The sequence below is a fragment of the Piliocolobus tephrosceles genome, chromosome 11 (assembly GCF_002776525.5).
Source record: "Piliocolobus tephrosceles isolate RC106 chromosome 11, ASM277652v3, whole genome shotgun sequence".
Taxonomy (NCBI): Eukaryota; Metazoa; Chordata; class Mammalia; order Primates; family Cercopithecidae; genus Piliocolobus; species Piliocolobus tephrosceles.
Window position 1 is genome coordinate 121,281,161 of NC_045444.1, and position 17,706 is coordinate 121,298,866.

The following is a 17,706-nucleotide window of genomic DNA, read 5'->3' on the forward strand; positions in this document are numbered from 1 at the left end:
TGTCCTCTCCTGTGGTGTGTGACAGAGCCCAGGTTGGCTGTCCTCTCCTATGGTGTGTGCACAAAGGAGGGATTGTTCTCAAGTCGCAGGAGGTTACCTGCAACGAGATGGGGACGACCCGCGGTTACAGGTCACCCTCCCTGGGGCGTCGGGGGAGCATTTGTCCTTGAAACACGCTGGCAGAAAATGTTCCAAGGAAGCCTTGGCTGGTGTTCATGAGGAAGAGGTGGATTAAATGGTGTTCTGGTAAAATGTTCCTGGAGGTTTTCTTGGCTGTTCTTGGCCTTTATCGTCCTGGTTGGCAATAGAAGGAACACCCTCCTTTGTAAAGTCGGTTGGATAGGATCGCCTACCTCGTAGGGCACAGCCTCCGTTTGCTTAAAAAGCAACATACGAGTCTTTCCCCAGCAAGCAGAAAGGATTGATCTCAGTAAACGCTACATTTGGATGCTCAAGGCCGAAGGGGGAGTTGAGAAGCCGCAGCTTGCTGTTTGGGCCATGTTGGAATTTTAAAAACCCTTCTAAGTAAAGCAGGCAGCTACTTGCACTGTTTCAGGTTTTTCTTAAATCCTGTAAACTGAGGGTAGCTGACTGGATTTTGTTTAAACATCTCCCCCCACCCTTTCTGTCCTGTGTCTTTGTTTTCCAGTATCTGCCTGTGCCTTAGGGTGGAGAGAAGGTTTGAGACATTCAGGAGGAGGCTCAGGGCTTTTCACAGTGTCGTGAGGAATTCAGGGGTTTTCTGGTCCTAGGGTCAGTCCTCCGCCCACTGGTGCCTCAGCGACTTGAAACACTTCAGCCCAGGCAGAGGCCACCAGCAGGCCTTTCCTTATAAGTGCAGCCCCTGGCCCCAGAGGCTGTGGTCTCTTTGGGCTGCGGTGAACCCTCCTGAAAGGCGTCCACATTCCTGGCATTCTTTTGGCCTGGCATTGGTCAGAAAGCGGGGGTTTCTAAAATCAAAGGCGACTACTGCAGCTTGGTTCTTGTCTCTAGATAAACTGGAGAGACGTGGGGGTTCTTGTCTCTAGATAAACTGTGCAGCGTGGTTCTCTGGTGGCCCCCACATGGGCTCGCCTCGCTGGACTTTGCATTTGGGGCTTTGCCAGAGCAGGCCCCATCCTGAGCGAAGCAGGAGGAGGTTAATGGGGGTCCCTCTTGGGCTGCAGCAGTTCCTTGGGCGGCACGCATGTGATTTGCTTTTTCTGACCCTGTGCCAGAGTTACTGGGGCAGCAAAATGTCTGGGAAGAGAAACGGGAGGGTGGGACGGGCATTGCCATCCCACAGTGGTGCCCGCTGGTCTCCATGGTGGGTACACAAGCTTCCGGGAGACTGGTGAGGGAGGTGCACCCAGACTTGCCCTGGATACAGTGGGCAGAGCGTTGCATGCACCTCTAGGTGAAGTTTAGGGGTGCTTGGGGGCGTGGGTCCTCACAGCAGTTAGAGACCATCCACAGGCCACCGAGCTGATTTTCGTTTTGCCTTGTTTTCCCAGAGGCATACATGCAGTGTTTTCTTGGTGCCTCTGAATAGTCACAGTCTGATTTGCCTGGGGGTCAGTGAGAGACAGGGCTGCCCAGGGTTTCTGTTTCCATGCCCTGAGTTTTGCCCGTGGCAAATTTTGTGATTTGCATGTAGTTCCCCCCTCGTGGGTTCAAGTTGTTAACTTGTTCCTGCTCCCTTGGTCATCACCATCTGAGGTAATTTATCCTGGTGCCTGGTGTCCTTCAGGACAAAGGAGGCAGCAGAAATGCTCCCTGACTCAGTTTCTGAGACCAGAACGACTGAGGAAACAGAGGCCTGCAGCAGAGCAGGACCGACTGCTCCTCCGGGAAGTGTCAGCCAGAGGACAGAGCCGGTGCAGGACCGAGGCCCCACAAGGCCTGCCCCTGTGGTTGTTCCCACCATCCCACTGATGGCTGGGAAGGGTGAGCTTCAGCCCCCGGCGGCTTCAACACCCACCCTCTGTAGTTGTGTCTGTTCAAGTCCTGCGAACACCCTGCCTGTTTCACAGATGAGAAACTCATCTCAGAGTACTCAGAAACCCAGACTACTTCATTCAAGTTCAAGTTCAGAGGGTGATTAAGAAGTATCAGCGGATTGGATATGGTGGCTCACACCTGTAATCCCAGCACTTTGGGAGGCTGAGGCAGGCGGATCATGAGATCAGGAGATCCAGACCATCCTGGCTAACACAGTGAACCCTGTCTCTACTAAAAATACAAAAAATTAGCTGTGCATGGTGGCGGACGCTATAGTCCCAGCTGCTTGGGAGGCTGAGACAGGAGAATCGCCTGAACCCAGGAGGCGGAGCTTGCAGTGAGCCGAGATGGCACCACTGCACTCCAGCCTGGGCGACAGAGCGAGACTCTGTCTCAAAAAGAAAGAAGTCTCGGAGCTTAGCCTGGAGTCCAGCTGCATTTGTGTGCCTCCTAAACCGGGGGGGGGGGCCCCGGAACCACGGGGGCTGGCCCCCCCCCCCCCCCCCCCGCACTCTAGACTGGCCAATGGGAATACATTGTAAGTCACAAACAGGAGATGTAAAAATGAACAGGTAAGCATGATTCTTTTTCTTAGGACTGTGAATTCACACGACAGTTGAAGGTGCAGTGAAGAAATGGGTGGTAGCGTAATCACCCACTCTCCGCAGGGCAACTGGCCATGCCGGCTCTGCCTGGATACCTCCTGCCCGGACCATATGGGAAGTCTGCAGGGGTCCCTTCAGACTGAGGGTCTCCGAAGTTCCTAGCCCTGTGTGTGTTTGGTGATCAGGGGTCCCTTCAGACTGAGAGTCTCCGAAGTTCCTAGCCCTGTGTGTGTTTGGTTCCTAGCCCTGTGTGTGTTTGCTGAGCTTTCTGTTTGCTGGTTTTGGTTTCGGAGTGAAAGTCACATGACATCCAGCTGACCCCTGCAGTGGGCATCGAGCGCATTCTTGGTGCTGTGTCACCTCCACCTCTGTCTCGTTTCAAAACTTCCTCATCACCCTGGAAGAGCACCCTGTACTCGCTACGTCACCACTCCCGTTGCCCCTGCCCCCGCCTCTGGCAACCACGAATTGGTTTACTTTTGAGGTTTGCATTGGGCTAAGTCCCCGTGGCCTTCAATCTGGGACAGTGATCCTGGCTTTCATACATCCTTGGGACAGAGAAACTAAGGCCAGTGTCCTTAATAGCACGACCAGGTCTGCTTGGACTGTCCATTGAGGTGACCTGCAGGCACTGATTCTGCACCTGCCAAGGCCTGACCTCCGGGTTATCAGCAGATAATCCAACGGAGGAGAAGGGCACTTGAGGCCATGCAGCGGCTGAACGGGAAGCCGTGCTCAGCGTCTCTCCAAGCCTCTGCATTCCGGTGACAATGTCCGCAGGGCCTCAGTGAATAAACCGCTGCAAGTGCACATTGGTAAGGCCGTCAGCCGCCGAAGGGAAGCTGGGGAATCTGCACGGCGGAGAAAGAAACGTGAGCCGCACTCCCGGCGACACACTGGACTAAGAACAGTGCCTGCCTTCTTAAGAGGCTTGTTCTGTGGTGTCATAACTAGCCAGCCTTACACCTTTCTCAAAGCAAGCATGTCGTGAGTTCACAGGAGGGATTTTTAACATACACGAGGCTGTGGGGACAAAAGATGTCAGTCAAAGAGAGACTCCACTATTATTTATTTCAAGAGCCTTTGAATCTCTTGCTGAAATCTGCTCCCGTTTGGAAGAACCTTCCCATCAAATCAGAAAAGCCCTGATTTTCCTGTCTCTGTGCTTGGAGTTGTCCCCCACCCTGTTGTTAGTTCATTCCTTCAAGTTGACTGGGCTGACTGCAATTTCAGAAGGGCACCTGGATGTATTTCATTCTTGGGTCCGAAAAATACCTATGCGAAGAGCTTCTGACTAAGCATAGACAGATTTCAATTATTGGCACAATAGCATGTTATATAAATCAATTTCCTCGGACCTCAGTTTCCTCTGGTAAAGATGGCACCTGGGTCTCTGAAGGTTCTCAAAGACTAAGAAGGAATCGAAGATACCCTCAGACTTGCTCAAGAAGAAAAGGGGGCAGGATTATTGGAATGATCCAGAAACAGAGCATAGTGAGTCTTCTCAAACTTTGATAAATGAATTGGCCATCAAAAATTACACTTTCCTCTCACCTGTGTGGCTGGCTCCATCACCTGGCCTCTGCTGCTCACCACCAGCGCACACCTGACCCGGGAGTGGCCGCCAGCCAAGGTGCAGAAGCCCATTGCAGGACCTGCCCTTGGGCCGCTTTTGAGTTTCTGAGCATCCAAGTCTCAGTCTCAGAAGCAGCTGGTTGGGCCAGCTCAAGCTCTGGGTCTGCTGTGGATTGATCCACCTGTACCTGGTCTCCACCGCTGATCCATCTGGGGAGGGGTGAGGCCACAGGGGTTTCTGGACTGGGGGTGTGCCTGGGCCAGGCAGCGACAGCCACTGGGACCCCCAGGCAATCAGGGAAGTGTCACTCATCCTCAGCTGGGCTTCTCTGCAAGCTCCCTCCCTCCTTCCCTTCTTCCTTCCTTTCGAAAGTCCCCACAACCCCATCACTTTAAGCAAGTCCTGTATCCTCTCTGGACCTCGCTTCTCTCATCTGCTTATGGAGGCCCCCCAGCCTGAGCTGTGTGGCTTCACTGTTAATATGTTATTGATGTGACCAGAGGGGCCACCCCTGTCCCTGACATTTCATTCATGCTATTCTCCCATGCAGGTTGCTCTCCTGATCTGGGCCCCGCCCTTTGGTTCCAGGGGATATGAAGGTCAGAGGAGGGATTAGCATGATCCACTAATAACATGAGGCTCCTCCTTCCAAGAAGTCAGCAAGAGGCTTAGCCAGAAGGGGAAGCCTGGATCTTGGGGTCGGGCTCTGATCCTTTGTCTCTGAGTCACTGACACAGAGGACGTCAAGCTGCGATGTTCATGTCCCCGTTGCATGGTGGCAGGTCCTGGAGCCCCACATGTGGTGTGCCCGAAATCTCCTTTCCACTCTGTTGGAGGGCCAGAGGGACTTGAAAGATCACAGAGCCCAGCCTTGCATTTGGCAGAGGAGGAAGCAGAGACATAAAGGCCAGGGACTTGTCCTGCATCCTACCCTCCGTCTGGTGCCCCACACACTGGGGCCCGTCCCCACTGCCAGCAGCCTCCATGTGGTTTCTGCCTTTTTCTGCACTGGTGGTATCTCCCGGTTGTCCCAGCTGCTTGTGGGCAGGCGTCACCTCGTTCTGACCCCTTTCCTTCCTCCAGGCAGCAGCTCTGGACTTTGCTCTCAGTAAACACAACTTGATTCTTTTTCTTCTTACCTTGTCATTGCCCATAAATCCCGTTTACACGGTGCTCACTTTTGTGTCTGAGCTGGGGCGCACAACCTCGTCTCTGCCTCCAGTTTTTGAGAAATTAATTATAAACAGTGTTGACAGAGGCTCTGGCTTGACCTGGGGCATCTGCTGCTCTTCCCAGCCTTGGGCTTCTGAAGGTAACTGTTATCAGTAACAGAACAGATGTGTTTATCCTGGGCTCCTGGGCCCTTGGCGTGGCCCGTTGAGAGGGTCTGTGAAACCCCTAAAACTACGTGCAGAAATTTACAGGTGGAGATGGTTTTCTAAAGAGAGGGTCCAGAGACTTTGTCAGATTCCTTAGAGGATTTGCACCCTCAAAAAATGTTACCAACCTCTGAGCTGGAGGCAGGCCTCAGGCAAGCCTATCGCACTTGGAGATAAGATAGGCCTCAGGCAAGCCTATCGCACTTGGAGATAAGATAAGCCGGGGTGGGACCTAACGGGGCCTGAATGGGGCCTGAACGTCGTGGCTGGAGTGTGCAGCTGAAACAGAGATGACACTTGACAGAAGCCAGAGTGTAAAACTCTCCTTCCCTTTATGTAGCTTTTATTTGTTGTGCTTTTCATTAAGTACATGTATTCTTTGCCCACTTGCAGAACAGGGAAGACCTGGCTTCTGAACATTATCTTTAGGTTTTTCATTGAATTTGGTCTTCGTCTGAATGACACCTGAGAGTCGAAGGTGCTTCCCTAGGTAGGTTAATAGAAACCCACAGTCCAGGGCAAGAGGCGGCCTCCAGGGAGCCTGTGGAGAGGTGACTGGAGAGATGAGTCTTCGGGCTTCCTGGTATTCAAGCCCGGACATTTCAGTGCTGCATTTGAAGAGGAATTATGAGTGGGCTCTCAAAGGAGGATTAGGTGTTTTTTTTGTTGTTGTTTTTGCTTTTTGTTTTTTGTTTTTGAGATGGAGTCTTACTCTGTTGCCCAGGCTGGAGTGCAGTGGCGCAATCTCACCTCTGCAACCTCCGCCTCCCGGGTCCAAGTGATTCTCCTGCCTCAGACTCCAGAGTAGCTGGGATTACAGGTGTGCGCCACCACACCTGGCTCATTTTTGTATTTTTAGCAGAGGCAGGGTTTCACCATGTTAGCCAGACCAATCGCAAACTCCTGACCTCAGGTGACCCACCCGCCTCGGCCTCCCCAGGGTGCTGGGATTACAGGTGTGCGCCACCACACCGGGCCAGAGGGTAAGTTTTTAAGTGATGCAATTCTGGGGCCATCGTCAGATTTGGCGAAGGGGAAGCTGCGGGAGAGAACTGTTACCATACAGGGTTTGAAGAACTCTCTTGCAGGCTTATTTTATATTTACATTGTGCACAGTGGTTTATAGATTGTCAAGCTCTCTTGGGTTTGTTATGTTGCATAATCTTCTCAAGGACAGGTGGGTTGAGCCAAGTATTCATTAGCAGCCTCGTTTTGCAGATGAGGAGACTTGTGCCTCAGAGAAGCTAAATAATCATCAAACCAAGGTCAAGCCGGATGCAGTGGTTCACACCTGTAATCCAAGGGAGGCTGAGGCAGGCGGATCACTTGAGTCCAGGAGTTCAAGACCAGCCTGGGCAACATAGCAAAACCTGGTCTCTATAAAAAATGCAAAAAGTTAGCCAGTCGTGCTGGTGACACTTGTATCCCCAACTACTCAGGAGGCTGAGGTGGGAGGATTGATTGAGCCCAGGAGGTCAAGGCTGCAGTGAGCTGTGATCACAGCACTGCATTGCAGCCTGCATGACAGAGTGAGACCCTGTCTCAAAAACAAAACAAGTAAATCAAAAAGGGTCAGGCATTTGGCAGGGATGGGCCCAAACAGAAACTTCTGATCCCAGTGCCATGACATAGTGTACCCAGAGCAAATGGGCTGGGTTCAGATCACAGAAGGCCACGCAAGATTCCAGAATTGTCAGCAGAGGGAGGAGTTGGCTGACAGTAGCAGATTCCAAGGAGGGCCCAGATGAACCTCTAATGGGAATGCTGATTCCGTTCTGCCTTTGATCTCTTGATTTCAAAAGAACTTGAAGTAACTTGAACCTGGCTGCCATCTGCCCAGGCATAGATGTGTGCCAGGAGGCAGGTCTGCATCTAAGTTGCTATGAAATAGTTTGCCCAGCTCGGATGCTACGTTTCTTTAGAAAATCTTCAAGATAACACACGTGAATAGGCTTCTGATCAAATAAACCCAGGGCTTTGGTGGATGGGGTGTGGCTGGCAGCAGGGCCAGCGTGGCCCTGTCCTTTCAGTCCTCCATAGTGGGGACCCGGGAAGTAGAACCCAAGGGCTGGAACCAGTGTGACCGAGGAGAGCTCTCCTCTGGCCAGGGCCTGGCATTCAAACACCAGATTCTGGGGTGGACTTCGATCCTACAAACCCAGGCCATGGAGGCTAGGGTACCAATGTATTCATTTGACAGGAAGAAAGGGGATACTTTGGAGGTGCAGATAATGCATCCTCACTGTACAGGTCAGGGGCGTGAGAGCAGAATGGGGGCTGTTTACAGTCTGTTTTCTGTTTCATCTGCTGAGAAGCAGACCCTGTTTTCTTCCCATTTTGCCAGCACCTGTGTGTAGCCTGGACTCTGGAACTAAACTGTCTGGTCTTGCGGGTAGAGGGGGTCGAATCTTGCTGAGGAACAGTTGCATGGCTCTGCTCGCTGACCTCTGTTGGGCCTTAGTTTGCTCATCTGTAAAGTGGGAGTGAGAAGTCGCAGTTATGGGCGTGTGACGCCTTCCCAGTCACGCTCCTATGCAGGGAGATGTGGCTCTGGCTCACAGAAGCTGAACTCACAGCGATGGTCACAGAGGCTAGAGGCTGGGGGACTTGGAGTGTCTGCATCCAGTTGGCTCCAGCGATGGCCCCACCCCTGTCCTCACCTTGGTGTGATTTTAGGGGCCACGGTCTGTTCCTGTTTTTTCTTAGCTCATTTGAGTTAGGTTTTTAGAGTCCTAAAACCCACCCAAGATGGCCCTAGGTAACTGCCCTCTGTGGGGTGCATTGCTCCAGTGGGACTGCAGGCTTTGGGGCTGCCTGTTAGCACCCCAACAGCTCCCAGCTCCTGGCTGTCACTGGTGAAGTTTGCCACGGCTTCTCCTGTTGGTGGCGTTTTCCCTGGGCCTGACTGACTAGGGACCCTCCTAACTCCTAACTAAACATAGGTTTTCTTTTTCTCTGCTTTAGTAGTTTATTGTTCATGATAAAAAAATATGCTGTCAGTGTCCCAGTTCTTTTTAATAAATGCATCTTTCCAGACTGTTCTCTGTGCATGTGCATAATATTTTAGCCCCAGATGGGTTCCTCGTGGGCAGCTTCTTAAGGTGTCATTGCCTGTAGTGGCCTCAGTGGCACTGGGCCTCTTTACAGTGACTTTGCTTCTTTATAGGATTTCATTATTTTTTAAAAAAATTATTGAAATGAAGTTCACATAACATATAATTTACCATTTTGAAATGTCACAATTCTGTGCTGTATAGAATATTCACAAAGTTGTGCAACCACCACCTCTATCAATTTCCAGAACATTTTTTCAACCCTAAAGGGCCCTCATTAGCAGTCGCTGCCCCTCCTTCCAGCCCCTGACAGCCACTGCTCTGCTGTTGGTGTCTATGGATTCCTATGGATTTGTGTATTCTGGACATGACTTATAAATGGAACCATACAGTATGTGGCCTTTGGTGACTGTCTTCTTTCACTGCAGAGTGTTTCCAGGGTTCATCCACATGGCAGCATGTCTCAGAATCCCATTCCTTTTAATGGCTGCATAATATTCCATTGTATGGCTGTATCACTTTTTGTTTACACTTTCATTCGTTGATGGACATTTGGGTCGTTGCCACCTTCTGGCTCTTTTGACTGGTGCTACTAGGATTCATGTATCTGATCTAATTCTATTCTAAGGCTGTCTTCTCTCATTCCCAAGTTCTTGGAGAGATCCCTGGCTTTTGATTCCTTCTCCCCCATCCCATGCCTATCCCCAGGATTTTATGGATCTCCCAGGAGCTAGGGCTTGGTCTGTTGTTGAACTCGCTGTTGGCATGGACCAGCAAGGTTCGCTGTCGTATAAAGGCCTGTGCTAGGTGCTCTCCGCCTGCAGATCCCCCTGGTGTTAACACAGGAGTGCAAGGAAGCATTGCTTGTGGAGAGCAGGGTAGTCAACAACAGACCTAGACCAGGTGTTTGCCCAGGTGTCGCATAGGAGGCTTGTGGGGAAAAAGCAGCTTCCCGGGCCTCCCCTGTGCTGGCCATGTCTGTCTGTCTGTCTGTCCCTCCCAGCCCTGCTGTGCTGTTGGCCCAGGGAGTGGTCTGAATTGGCTGCACCCCAGGGGCTCCCCTGCCTTCTGGCTTGCGGTGGAGAGGGAAGTGTCGGGGAGCCCCTCGCCTGGGGCTGACTCCAGCTTTCCTGAATGGGGGTCCCTGTCTCCCCCAGGTTCCAGTAGAGGCTTCTCTAGCGTCACTTCCCCCCGGGGTCCCCGCACTGTTGTAAATTGCCGCTTTCCTGTTGGGACCTTGAGTGGTGTCTCAGCCCGAATGAGTGAAGATCTCCGAGGCAGGCGCAGAACCTGCATTTCAGCAAATCTTCCCCTGACACCAAGAACCCCTCAGAGTTGCTGAACCCCCGCCTCTGCCACCCCACTTAGTTGTTGATCTCGGCTTCCTTGTGCCCAGGCTACAGGCTGACCTCTCTCGTGCTTCTGCCTTTCAGAGCTTCAAAGGAAGGGCTTGTTTGCTGAACCCTCCCAGGGATCCAAGCTTTGCAGGTTTCACACACATCTTACAAAATACAGTGGGGGCAGAACGGGAGGAGAGCCGGAGCATGCTGGCTTTGGGAAGGTGGCCCATTGTAAAGGAGCCAGCGCTGGCCGTCCCAGGGTCCCAAGCAGGCTGGCTTCGTGGGGGCTACGAACAGCCAAGCACTCTTAGCTCCTGCAGTTGGAATCCCGCTGTTGCGTGCCTGCCTGAGTTCCTGGCTGTGGGAGTTGCCAGGGGCAGGTTTTGATCCCTGGGTGAGTAGGAAGCCCGCCCAGCCCCTGCCACTGTCTGGCCCCAGCCACTGATCCTGGGCAGGAGCCGCCTGTCCTGGCATGGTGCTGGGCTGGCTGGAGCGGAGTGACCTGAGTGCGGGGCCTGCTTTGTACCCAGAGCACACGCCGGCCACGGCTTTTCTGACCTAGCGAGCAGGATGGAAAAAGGACAGCAGGTGGGAGACGGGAGTCAGCCTCAGTCTCCTTTGTCTTCGCGGGCTTTGTTCCTCGAGGCTTTTTTCTTTCCTGCCCTTTTCCTTTGGGCTGGGCGTGGGTGTGTTCAGAAAATCTCAGAGCAGCTACTTTCTGCCTGGGGGGTGTCATACGCATTGTGGGTTTGGTCAAGAGTGGATCCATCAAAAATCTGTGGGGTAGCATTTTTTTTTTAGGAAACGAAGCATAGTGCCTTTTATTCCTAATGGATTTTTAGCTGTGATACAAAAGCATTCCCGGAAGGAAGCCAGCGGATGAAGGTCCCGATGGTGCTGGGCTGGCTGCAGTTGGGACCACAGGACTCTCAGAAGCAGAGGGCCTGTGCTCCCGGGGGCCTGTGTCCTCAGGAGCCTGTGGACTCAGGGGACCCCCTCGCTCTGCTTTGCCAGGGGCCGCCCAGCCTAGATTTCTGCTGGGCCAGCACCCTGCGGGCTCTCGGATGAGACTGGCAAGGCCAAGGGCGTGAGGCCTGTTCCCAAATGGAAGCATCCGTCTGTACTGCTGCATGGCTGCCAAGACCCTCCAGCTCTGACCCTCCATCTGGGTTTTGCCTGGGGGTTCAAAGAGGGGCTGGGTCAGGGGAGATAAAGAGAGGGGGAACCAGGGCAGGACCTCAGTGACAGCAGCAACATGGCCGATGGTGCCTGTTTAGTGAGGAAGATTGGGGGTGCCATGCTGCATCTGTGTGTCCTTAGACAAGTTCATTCTCCAAATCCATTCCATTTCCTCTACTCATCGGACCTGCTTCAGAGACTTAAATGAGCTGATGGAACATTTAGCACAGGGCCTGGCCGTGGGTAAAGGGTGTCATCATCCCGGTCAGGATGGAAATGAATTCCATTTCCTAGGGTCAGGTGAACCCACATCTGAGAAATCAAGTAGAGGGGAGGCAGTGGAGGCAGTTGAGGGGGAGAGTCCAGGTGAGACAGGTGAGTCCCTACAGAAAGGCAGGGGCGGGGGGCGCAGAGGGGAGCTGGTCAGAGATGGAGAGACGGCAGGTGGGGTCCAGAGCAACTCCTCCCTGCTTCCTCCAGTTTGCTCTGGAGACCAAATGGCCTGAAAAGACCCAGATACTGACTCTGATCCTTTACCACAGGGCTTCTCACCCGGTTTGACCTTGCGTCTCCCAGCCCCCCAGGGACATTTGGCAATGTCTGGAGACTTGTGGTTGTCACCTCTCAGGGAGGAGGGAGGAGGTTCCAACCGGCATGGGGTGGGTAGAGCCTGAGGACGCTGCTGCACATCGTACGGTGCCCAGGACAGCCCACAGCGAAGGCGGATCTGGCCCCAAATGTCAGCAGTGGTGATGTGGATAAATCATTTTCCAGACAAAGTGCTATTTCACCTAGAGAATTGATTGACTGGTTTTAGAGGAAGGAAGAGTTTAGGATGAGGGATTTCTGGGCGCTGCCACTTGCTATCTGGGGAAGAAGAGGCCAGGTGTGCAGTGCTTGAGAGGCTGTGGCCATCCTGAGCCCAGGCTGCAGCCATCCTGAGCCCGTGGGGGCAGTTGTGGGTGGTGCTGAGGAGGCAGGGTAGAGACAAGGTTTGAGCATCAGGAGAGATGCTCCTAGCCATTCCCAGGGCGGACTCAGGCACCCCAGGAGAATGCGCCAGCGAGGAGACCAGCAGAGCAGGGATGGACACCGGAGAGGTTGGACATCAAGGACAGGCAGGGGAGGAGACTCTCTGAAGGAGGCCAAGAAGGACCAGCGTAGGCGGTGGCCGATGCCCCGTGAGCTGCACCCCCGCGGGAAAGGGAAAGCCGCAGCTGGGTGGCTCGGAGGTTTCAGAGCTGTCAGGAAAGCTGCTCTGGGACGTGGCCCTCTGTGTGGCCTTCCTCTCCAGCCTGGGTGGGAACGGTGTTGTGAGCTGTTAGGTGGGAGCTGGTGCCCGGAGAGGTGTGGCACAGCTTGAGGGGCCACCGCAGGATGTATATAAGCTGAAAGGAAGGAGGCCTGTTTGCCAGCCTCACCTCCCAGCTCAGCCAGCCTGAAGCCCTGGGCTGGGACAGCCACTTGATGGGAGGGAGGCCCTTTGATGCAGCGGGGGCTTGTGTGGTCGCCTGGCATGAACTCTGGGCTGCAGCCTCCCTGCAGGGCACCAGGAGGGCCGGAGAGAAAACGCCAGGAAGAACCAGCTGAGGCCTGCTCAGGAACCATGGCGAAATAAAGCAGGGGGTGGAGAACGCTTGAGGTGCTGCCTCTTGTACCGCTTCTCCTTGTAGGTGGTTATTTTCTCCTGATTCTGTTTTTGGTACCCTCTGTGTAGAATAATGCTTCTTAGGTACTTTCTAGTTGGAGACAAGAAAGAAGCTTCTCCAAGCTCCCCTTGGTTCTGGCGGTGTCCTCTAGCTCTGGATCACTCTTGGTGCCCTTTCCAAGCACCCCTCCCTACGTCACTGTAAAAACTCCAAGGCAAACAAGCTGTGAATTATCAAAAGGCCACCGGCCTCTGGTGAACTCATTCTCCTGCTAGGAAACCTGTTGGGTAAGTTTTGTTCCATTTTATCTCCACCTGGTATGGGCTTGTAGTAGAGGCCCTACTGAAAAACGGGGTGATTCACACACTTTGCTCATTTATGCTTTGCTTTAAAAAAGAGAGCAATGGGAGCAGCTGGCTGCTGCCTGCCTGTTTTTGTCTGACTGCCCTGTTACCTCCACCACACCAGCACAGCACTGGGGTTCCAGCTGGCTTACAGGGGCTGGGCTGGCATTTGCCCAAGGGACAGGTGGAAGGACAGCTTGTGTTCTCTGGGACTGTCTAGAAATCAGCTGATTTGCATAAGAGCGTTTCCCCATAGCTGAGAGCTAAATGTTCATCACTGACCCATTGGTGAGTTTGTTTAAATAGAAATGGTTCCGGGTAGAATAGACTTGCCTCCTTACCACCTGAAGGACTATTACTTGGGATAAGCAGGCTTCCTGGAGTGCTGTCTGGGCCCTCCTGCTGCCCAGCTCCCCTCTGAGCTCTGCAGGTGCCGTCTGGCCTGCAGCGTGTGTCTGTCTGCTGTGGGCCTCCACTCTGCAAAGGCAGTTGGCCCCTCCACTTCCAAGGAACAAAACTCAGAGGCTCGCTCCAGTATGGCGGGATGGTTGAAGGGACCAAAGTGTCATGGAATGGGCCAGAGATAAGAGGATCTTAAAGGAGAGTTTGAGAGGGGGCCGTGGTGTGCCCGGGACCCTGGAGGGCGGAGCTCCTAGGTCGTTGCGTCCAAGAGTGCTCTGGGGATTCAGCTCCTTCCGTTGGCCTCCATTATTTCTCAGCTTCTCTGTCGTGTCTCTTCTCTCTCTGCTTGGCCTCTGTCTGCATCTGTCTCTGCTCTTTGCTAGCTGGCCCGCCTTTGATGGTAACTGTTCTCTGGGGTCCTGCCCTTGACCCTGGCCTCCTTCCCATAGCCTTGATCTCATCCTCTCTCTATGGATCTCTCCCCAAAAGTCTATTCCAGATCTAATTGAGATTTACCTCTCACTGCCAGAGCCATGTGTTTGCTCCTCCTATGGGTACCCCACGTTGGCATGTCCAGGAGAAAACCCTCTACCTTCCTTTCTCTCCATGCTGCCCACATTCAGCCTATTTTGGGGATCCCAGCTAATAACGTCTTTGTTTGTGGTTTTCGCTCGCCACCTCCATGTCACCCCCAGGCCCTGCCTCTTACTCCTGGGCAAGTGTGTTAGTCTCACCTCTCCTCAAACCCTCCCTGCCGTGGTGGAGGTGTTCAGTCACCTCCTTCTGGTGAGTGCTGGAGCTTCCTGGAGGGTCTTTTTTCGGGGTTACCCCCTGCTTATCTACCCTTCATCCCATCCCTGGAGTCCCCCAGACTACGTAGGGTGTATCATCCCCTCCTTGGCAGCCTGACTTGCAGTTGGAGACCCCTCCCCATGGTGCACACAGTCCCTGTGGCTCCCACCCCAGGTTTTCTCTGTAAACCTTGAGCCAGTACACCTTCGCGCGCAAGAAATGATGGGTGTTTCTGTGAGCCCCCTTTGCTTTGTCCCTGGGCCCACCCCACTTTATCTCCAGTTGCCTGTCCGAGTCCTGTGGTGCTGACCTCCCGTACTGGGCCCAGCCTGCTTCGAGGAGGCCCGCAGGGCAAGGTGCACACAGTAGGCCTCAGAACTACTCGGTCCAGCTGTTTGGTGGCTGGAAATCCTTGGACAAGAGGCTTGGCTTCTCTGCATCTCGGTTTCCTCATTTGTGAAATAGAGGTCATAATCCTTATCTGTCTCATAGGGCACTTGTGATACACAAATGAATTAACACATTGAAAGCACTTAGAATGGTGCCTGACACACACCCAGCAGCCAACGAATGTTGCTGAGCATACTGGTTCCCTAGGGCTGCCATAACACAGTGCCAAGGACTGCGTGCCTTAAACCAGAAAGACATTCTCAGTCGGCAGGCTGGAGCCTGAAAACAAGATGTTGGCAGTACCATGTCTCTCCAAAGACTCTAGGAAAACCCTTCCCTGCTCTCCAAGGAGAACCCTTCCCCCCTCTCCTAGGAGAACCTTTCCTCCCTCTCCTAGAACCCTTCCTCCCTCTCCTAGGAGAACCCTTTCTCCCTTCCTTCCTCCTTCTCCTAGAACCCTTTCTCCTTCTCCTAGGAGAACCCTTCCTCCCTCTCCTTGGAGACTCTTCCTCCCGGTCCTAGGAGAACCCCTCCTCCCCCCCAGGAGAATCCTTCCTCCCTCTCCTAGAACCCCTCCTCCCCCTCCTAGGGGAACCCATCCTCCCCCTCCTAGGAGAACCCCTCCTCCCCCTCCTAGGGGAACCCTTTCTCTCCTAGGAGAACCCTTCCTCCCTCTCCTGGAACCCCTCCTCCCTGTCCTAGGAGAATCCTTCCTCCCTCTCCTAGGAGACCCCTTCCTCTCTCTCCTAGCTTCTGGAGGTTGTTGGCAGTCTTCATTGGCTTAAAGCTGCCTTCCTGCAAAAAATGTCTGCCTTCATTGTTATGTGGCCGTCTTCTGTCGGTGTCTCTGTACTGGATTTAAATTTCCCTCTTATAAGGACACCAGTGATTGGAGTTAGAGCCCATCCTAATTCAGTGCGACCTCATCCTGGTCACATCTGCAAAGACTCTATTCCAAAATACGGTAAAATGTACAGGTACCAGGAGTTAGGACTTGAGCACATCTTTTGGGGTGACTCAGTTCCACCCATAACAATGGCTCTTGCTGTCTTCCCTGGATCATAGTCTTTGATAGCGCTTATCTGTGTCTGCCATTTCTGTAAACCTGCTGGGATCAGCAACAGTCTTGCTTTTCTTTGTATTCCTGGCAAAGGCTCAGTACCTGTGTATTTAGTGAATGTCCTTCCTCTCGACTTAAATTAAGGAAGACTGCAGTTCTGATAACTCTGGTTGTCAGAACATATGCCTGTACCAGCTGGAAATGAGAAGGATATGAGCATAAGATGTCTTGCTTTTGGGAAGCAGCCCCATTCATATAGAAGGAGATAGATGGGAGCCACCATGAAGCCCTCTGTGCAGTTGACTAGTGTCCATTGAGCGGTTGCTGCTGCATTCCAGGCTGTGGGTGGGGGCTGGGATACTGAGAGACAGACACAGCCCTTGCTGACCCAGAGCTCACAGCTTGGCTGGAGAGACACACAATTCAATAAGCTGTTACAATAAAGTGATTAGGTCCTATTAGAGGGAGAGCACGGGGCTGGTGCCCACACACTCGGTGTGGACGCAGGGAGCAGCTTGTTGGCTTAAACACTCTGGCATCTTCCCTCCAGCTGCTTGTGGGTGTTACGGGGCACTGATGGTGGCTCAGAGCACTGGGAGGGACAGCCGGCCCAGAGGAAAGACAAGAACAGTAACTGGAACGGGAAGGGTCCTGACCTCGGCAGACCATCCCCTGGGTTTCTGCTGCACACGGCACAGTACAGTGATTGACAGCCACAGCCAGTGACCCAGTATCTTCACCCCACAGACAGGTCATGCTGACCAGGCTCCATCTACACAGGTCGAGAAGGATGGTAGCTACAAATATGTCCTGTAGTGTTCTATAAACGGGAGCTGAGGGGACGCCTGAGTTGTCTGCCAAGTTTTCATCCTGGTTGTCATGTTTCGATCATTGTACGTCCCACCTAAAGAAAGCACACCCTATGTCTGAGTGGGGACAATGACCGGCCACACTGCAAGGGAGGGCTCTTCGTTTTACTGCTGGTGACCCGTGTGCCTGCAGGCCTGGCCTGACCCCAAGCCTCGCTCATAGTTCCCCTCTTTCACCTGCCTGGCCGGCTGGGCTGCAGTGCCTGCAGGGTGCATTGGCCTGGCACCAGCCAACGGCCCTTGCTGTCACCCACCTTACTCCTCAGAGTGCATTATACACTTCTAACCCCAACATGTGTTTCCAACTCGTGCCATGCCATCACCCCAACTTAGTCCCCGCTGTGGTCCAAGGAGCAGGAGGAAGGAGACAGGGATGAGTTTTTAATATTTTACCAAGGATCAGGTGAGAAAGCCAAGGACCACATCAGACGAGTACACAGGCCTCTGGGAGCAGAGCTGGCCTTTCTGCGCCTCGGCTTTGGGGCTGGCGGCCGGATGCTGAATGTGCACACTCTCTAAATGCAAATGGTGACCCAGCTTTTCTCCCAGGCTGTGGAAACTTCAGCCCACTCGTAATAAAAAGAAATGTTTCCAAAACAGCCTTTCTGTTCCCTGGTCTTTTCCCAGAATGACTCTCTTGAATCAGCAGAGGTGAGAGTCAGACTTGCCGGGCACATCTGGCCAGTGTGGGAAGGGAGGAAGTCTTCAGGCCTCCGCTGTCTGAGTGGCCTTCTCCCTGGCCTGCGTGGTTTGCTGCCAGCCCTTCCTCCCTCCTGTGCAGAAGGTCCGGCCCGTCTTCCCCGTGATCACACAGGAACCTTGTGTATGGAGCTGTTCCCCCTTCTCCAGTTGTCCCCCATGTCTCTGGGCAGTCCCTGTGCTTCCCAGCCCTCCTGCAAGCTGGGATCTCCCACCCTTGGCTGGTTTTCACTCCGCTCCTACCAGCTGCTGGAAATTTCTCCTTGGAGTTTGATCTTAGCGCTATGACTAGGGATGGGCATTCATTTGCATTAGTAAGTATTTTGTTAGTTGGTGCGTATACTGCTGCAGACTAGCTGGGCCCCACCAGGAGGAACTTGATTTTCTGG

General features: G+C 53.3%; 1 protein-coding gene across 5 annotated transcripts in view; it reads left to right on the forward strand.

Annotated features, from left to right (window-relative positions):
• The window catches only part of SH3BP4 (SH3 domain binding protein 4), a 102,445-nt gene that overhangs the window by 44,560 nt on the left and 40,179 nt on the right, over positions 1–17,706 (forward strand). The gene's annotated exons all lie outside the window — the stretch shown is intronic.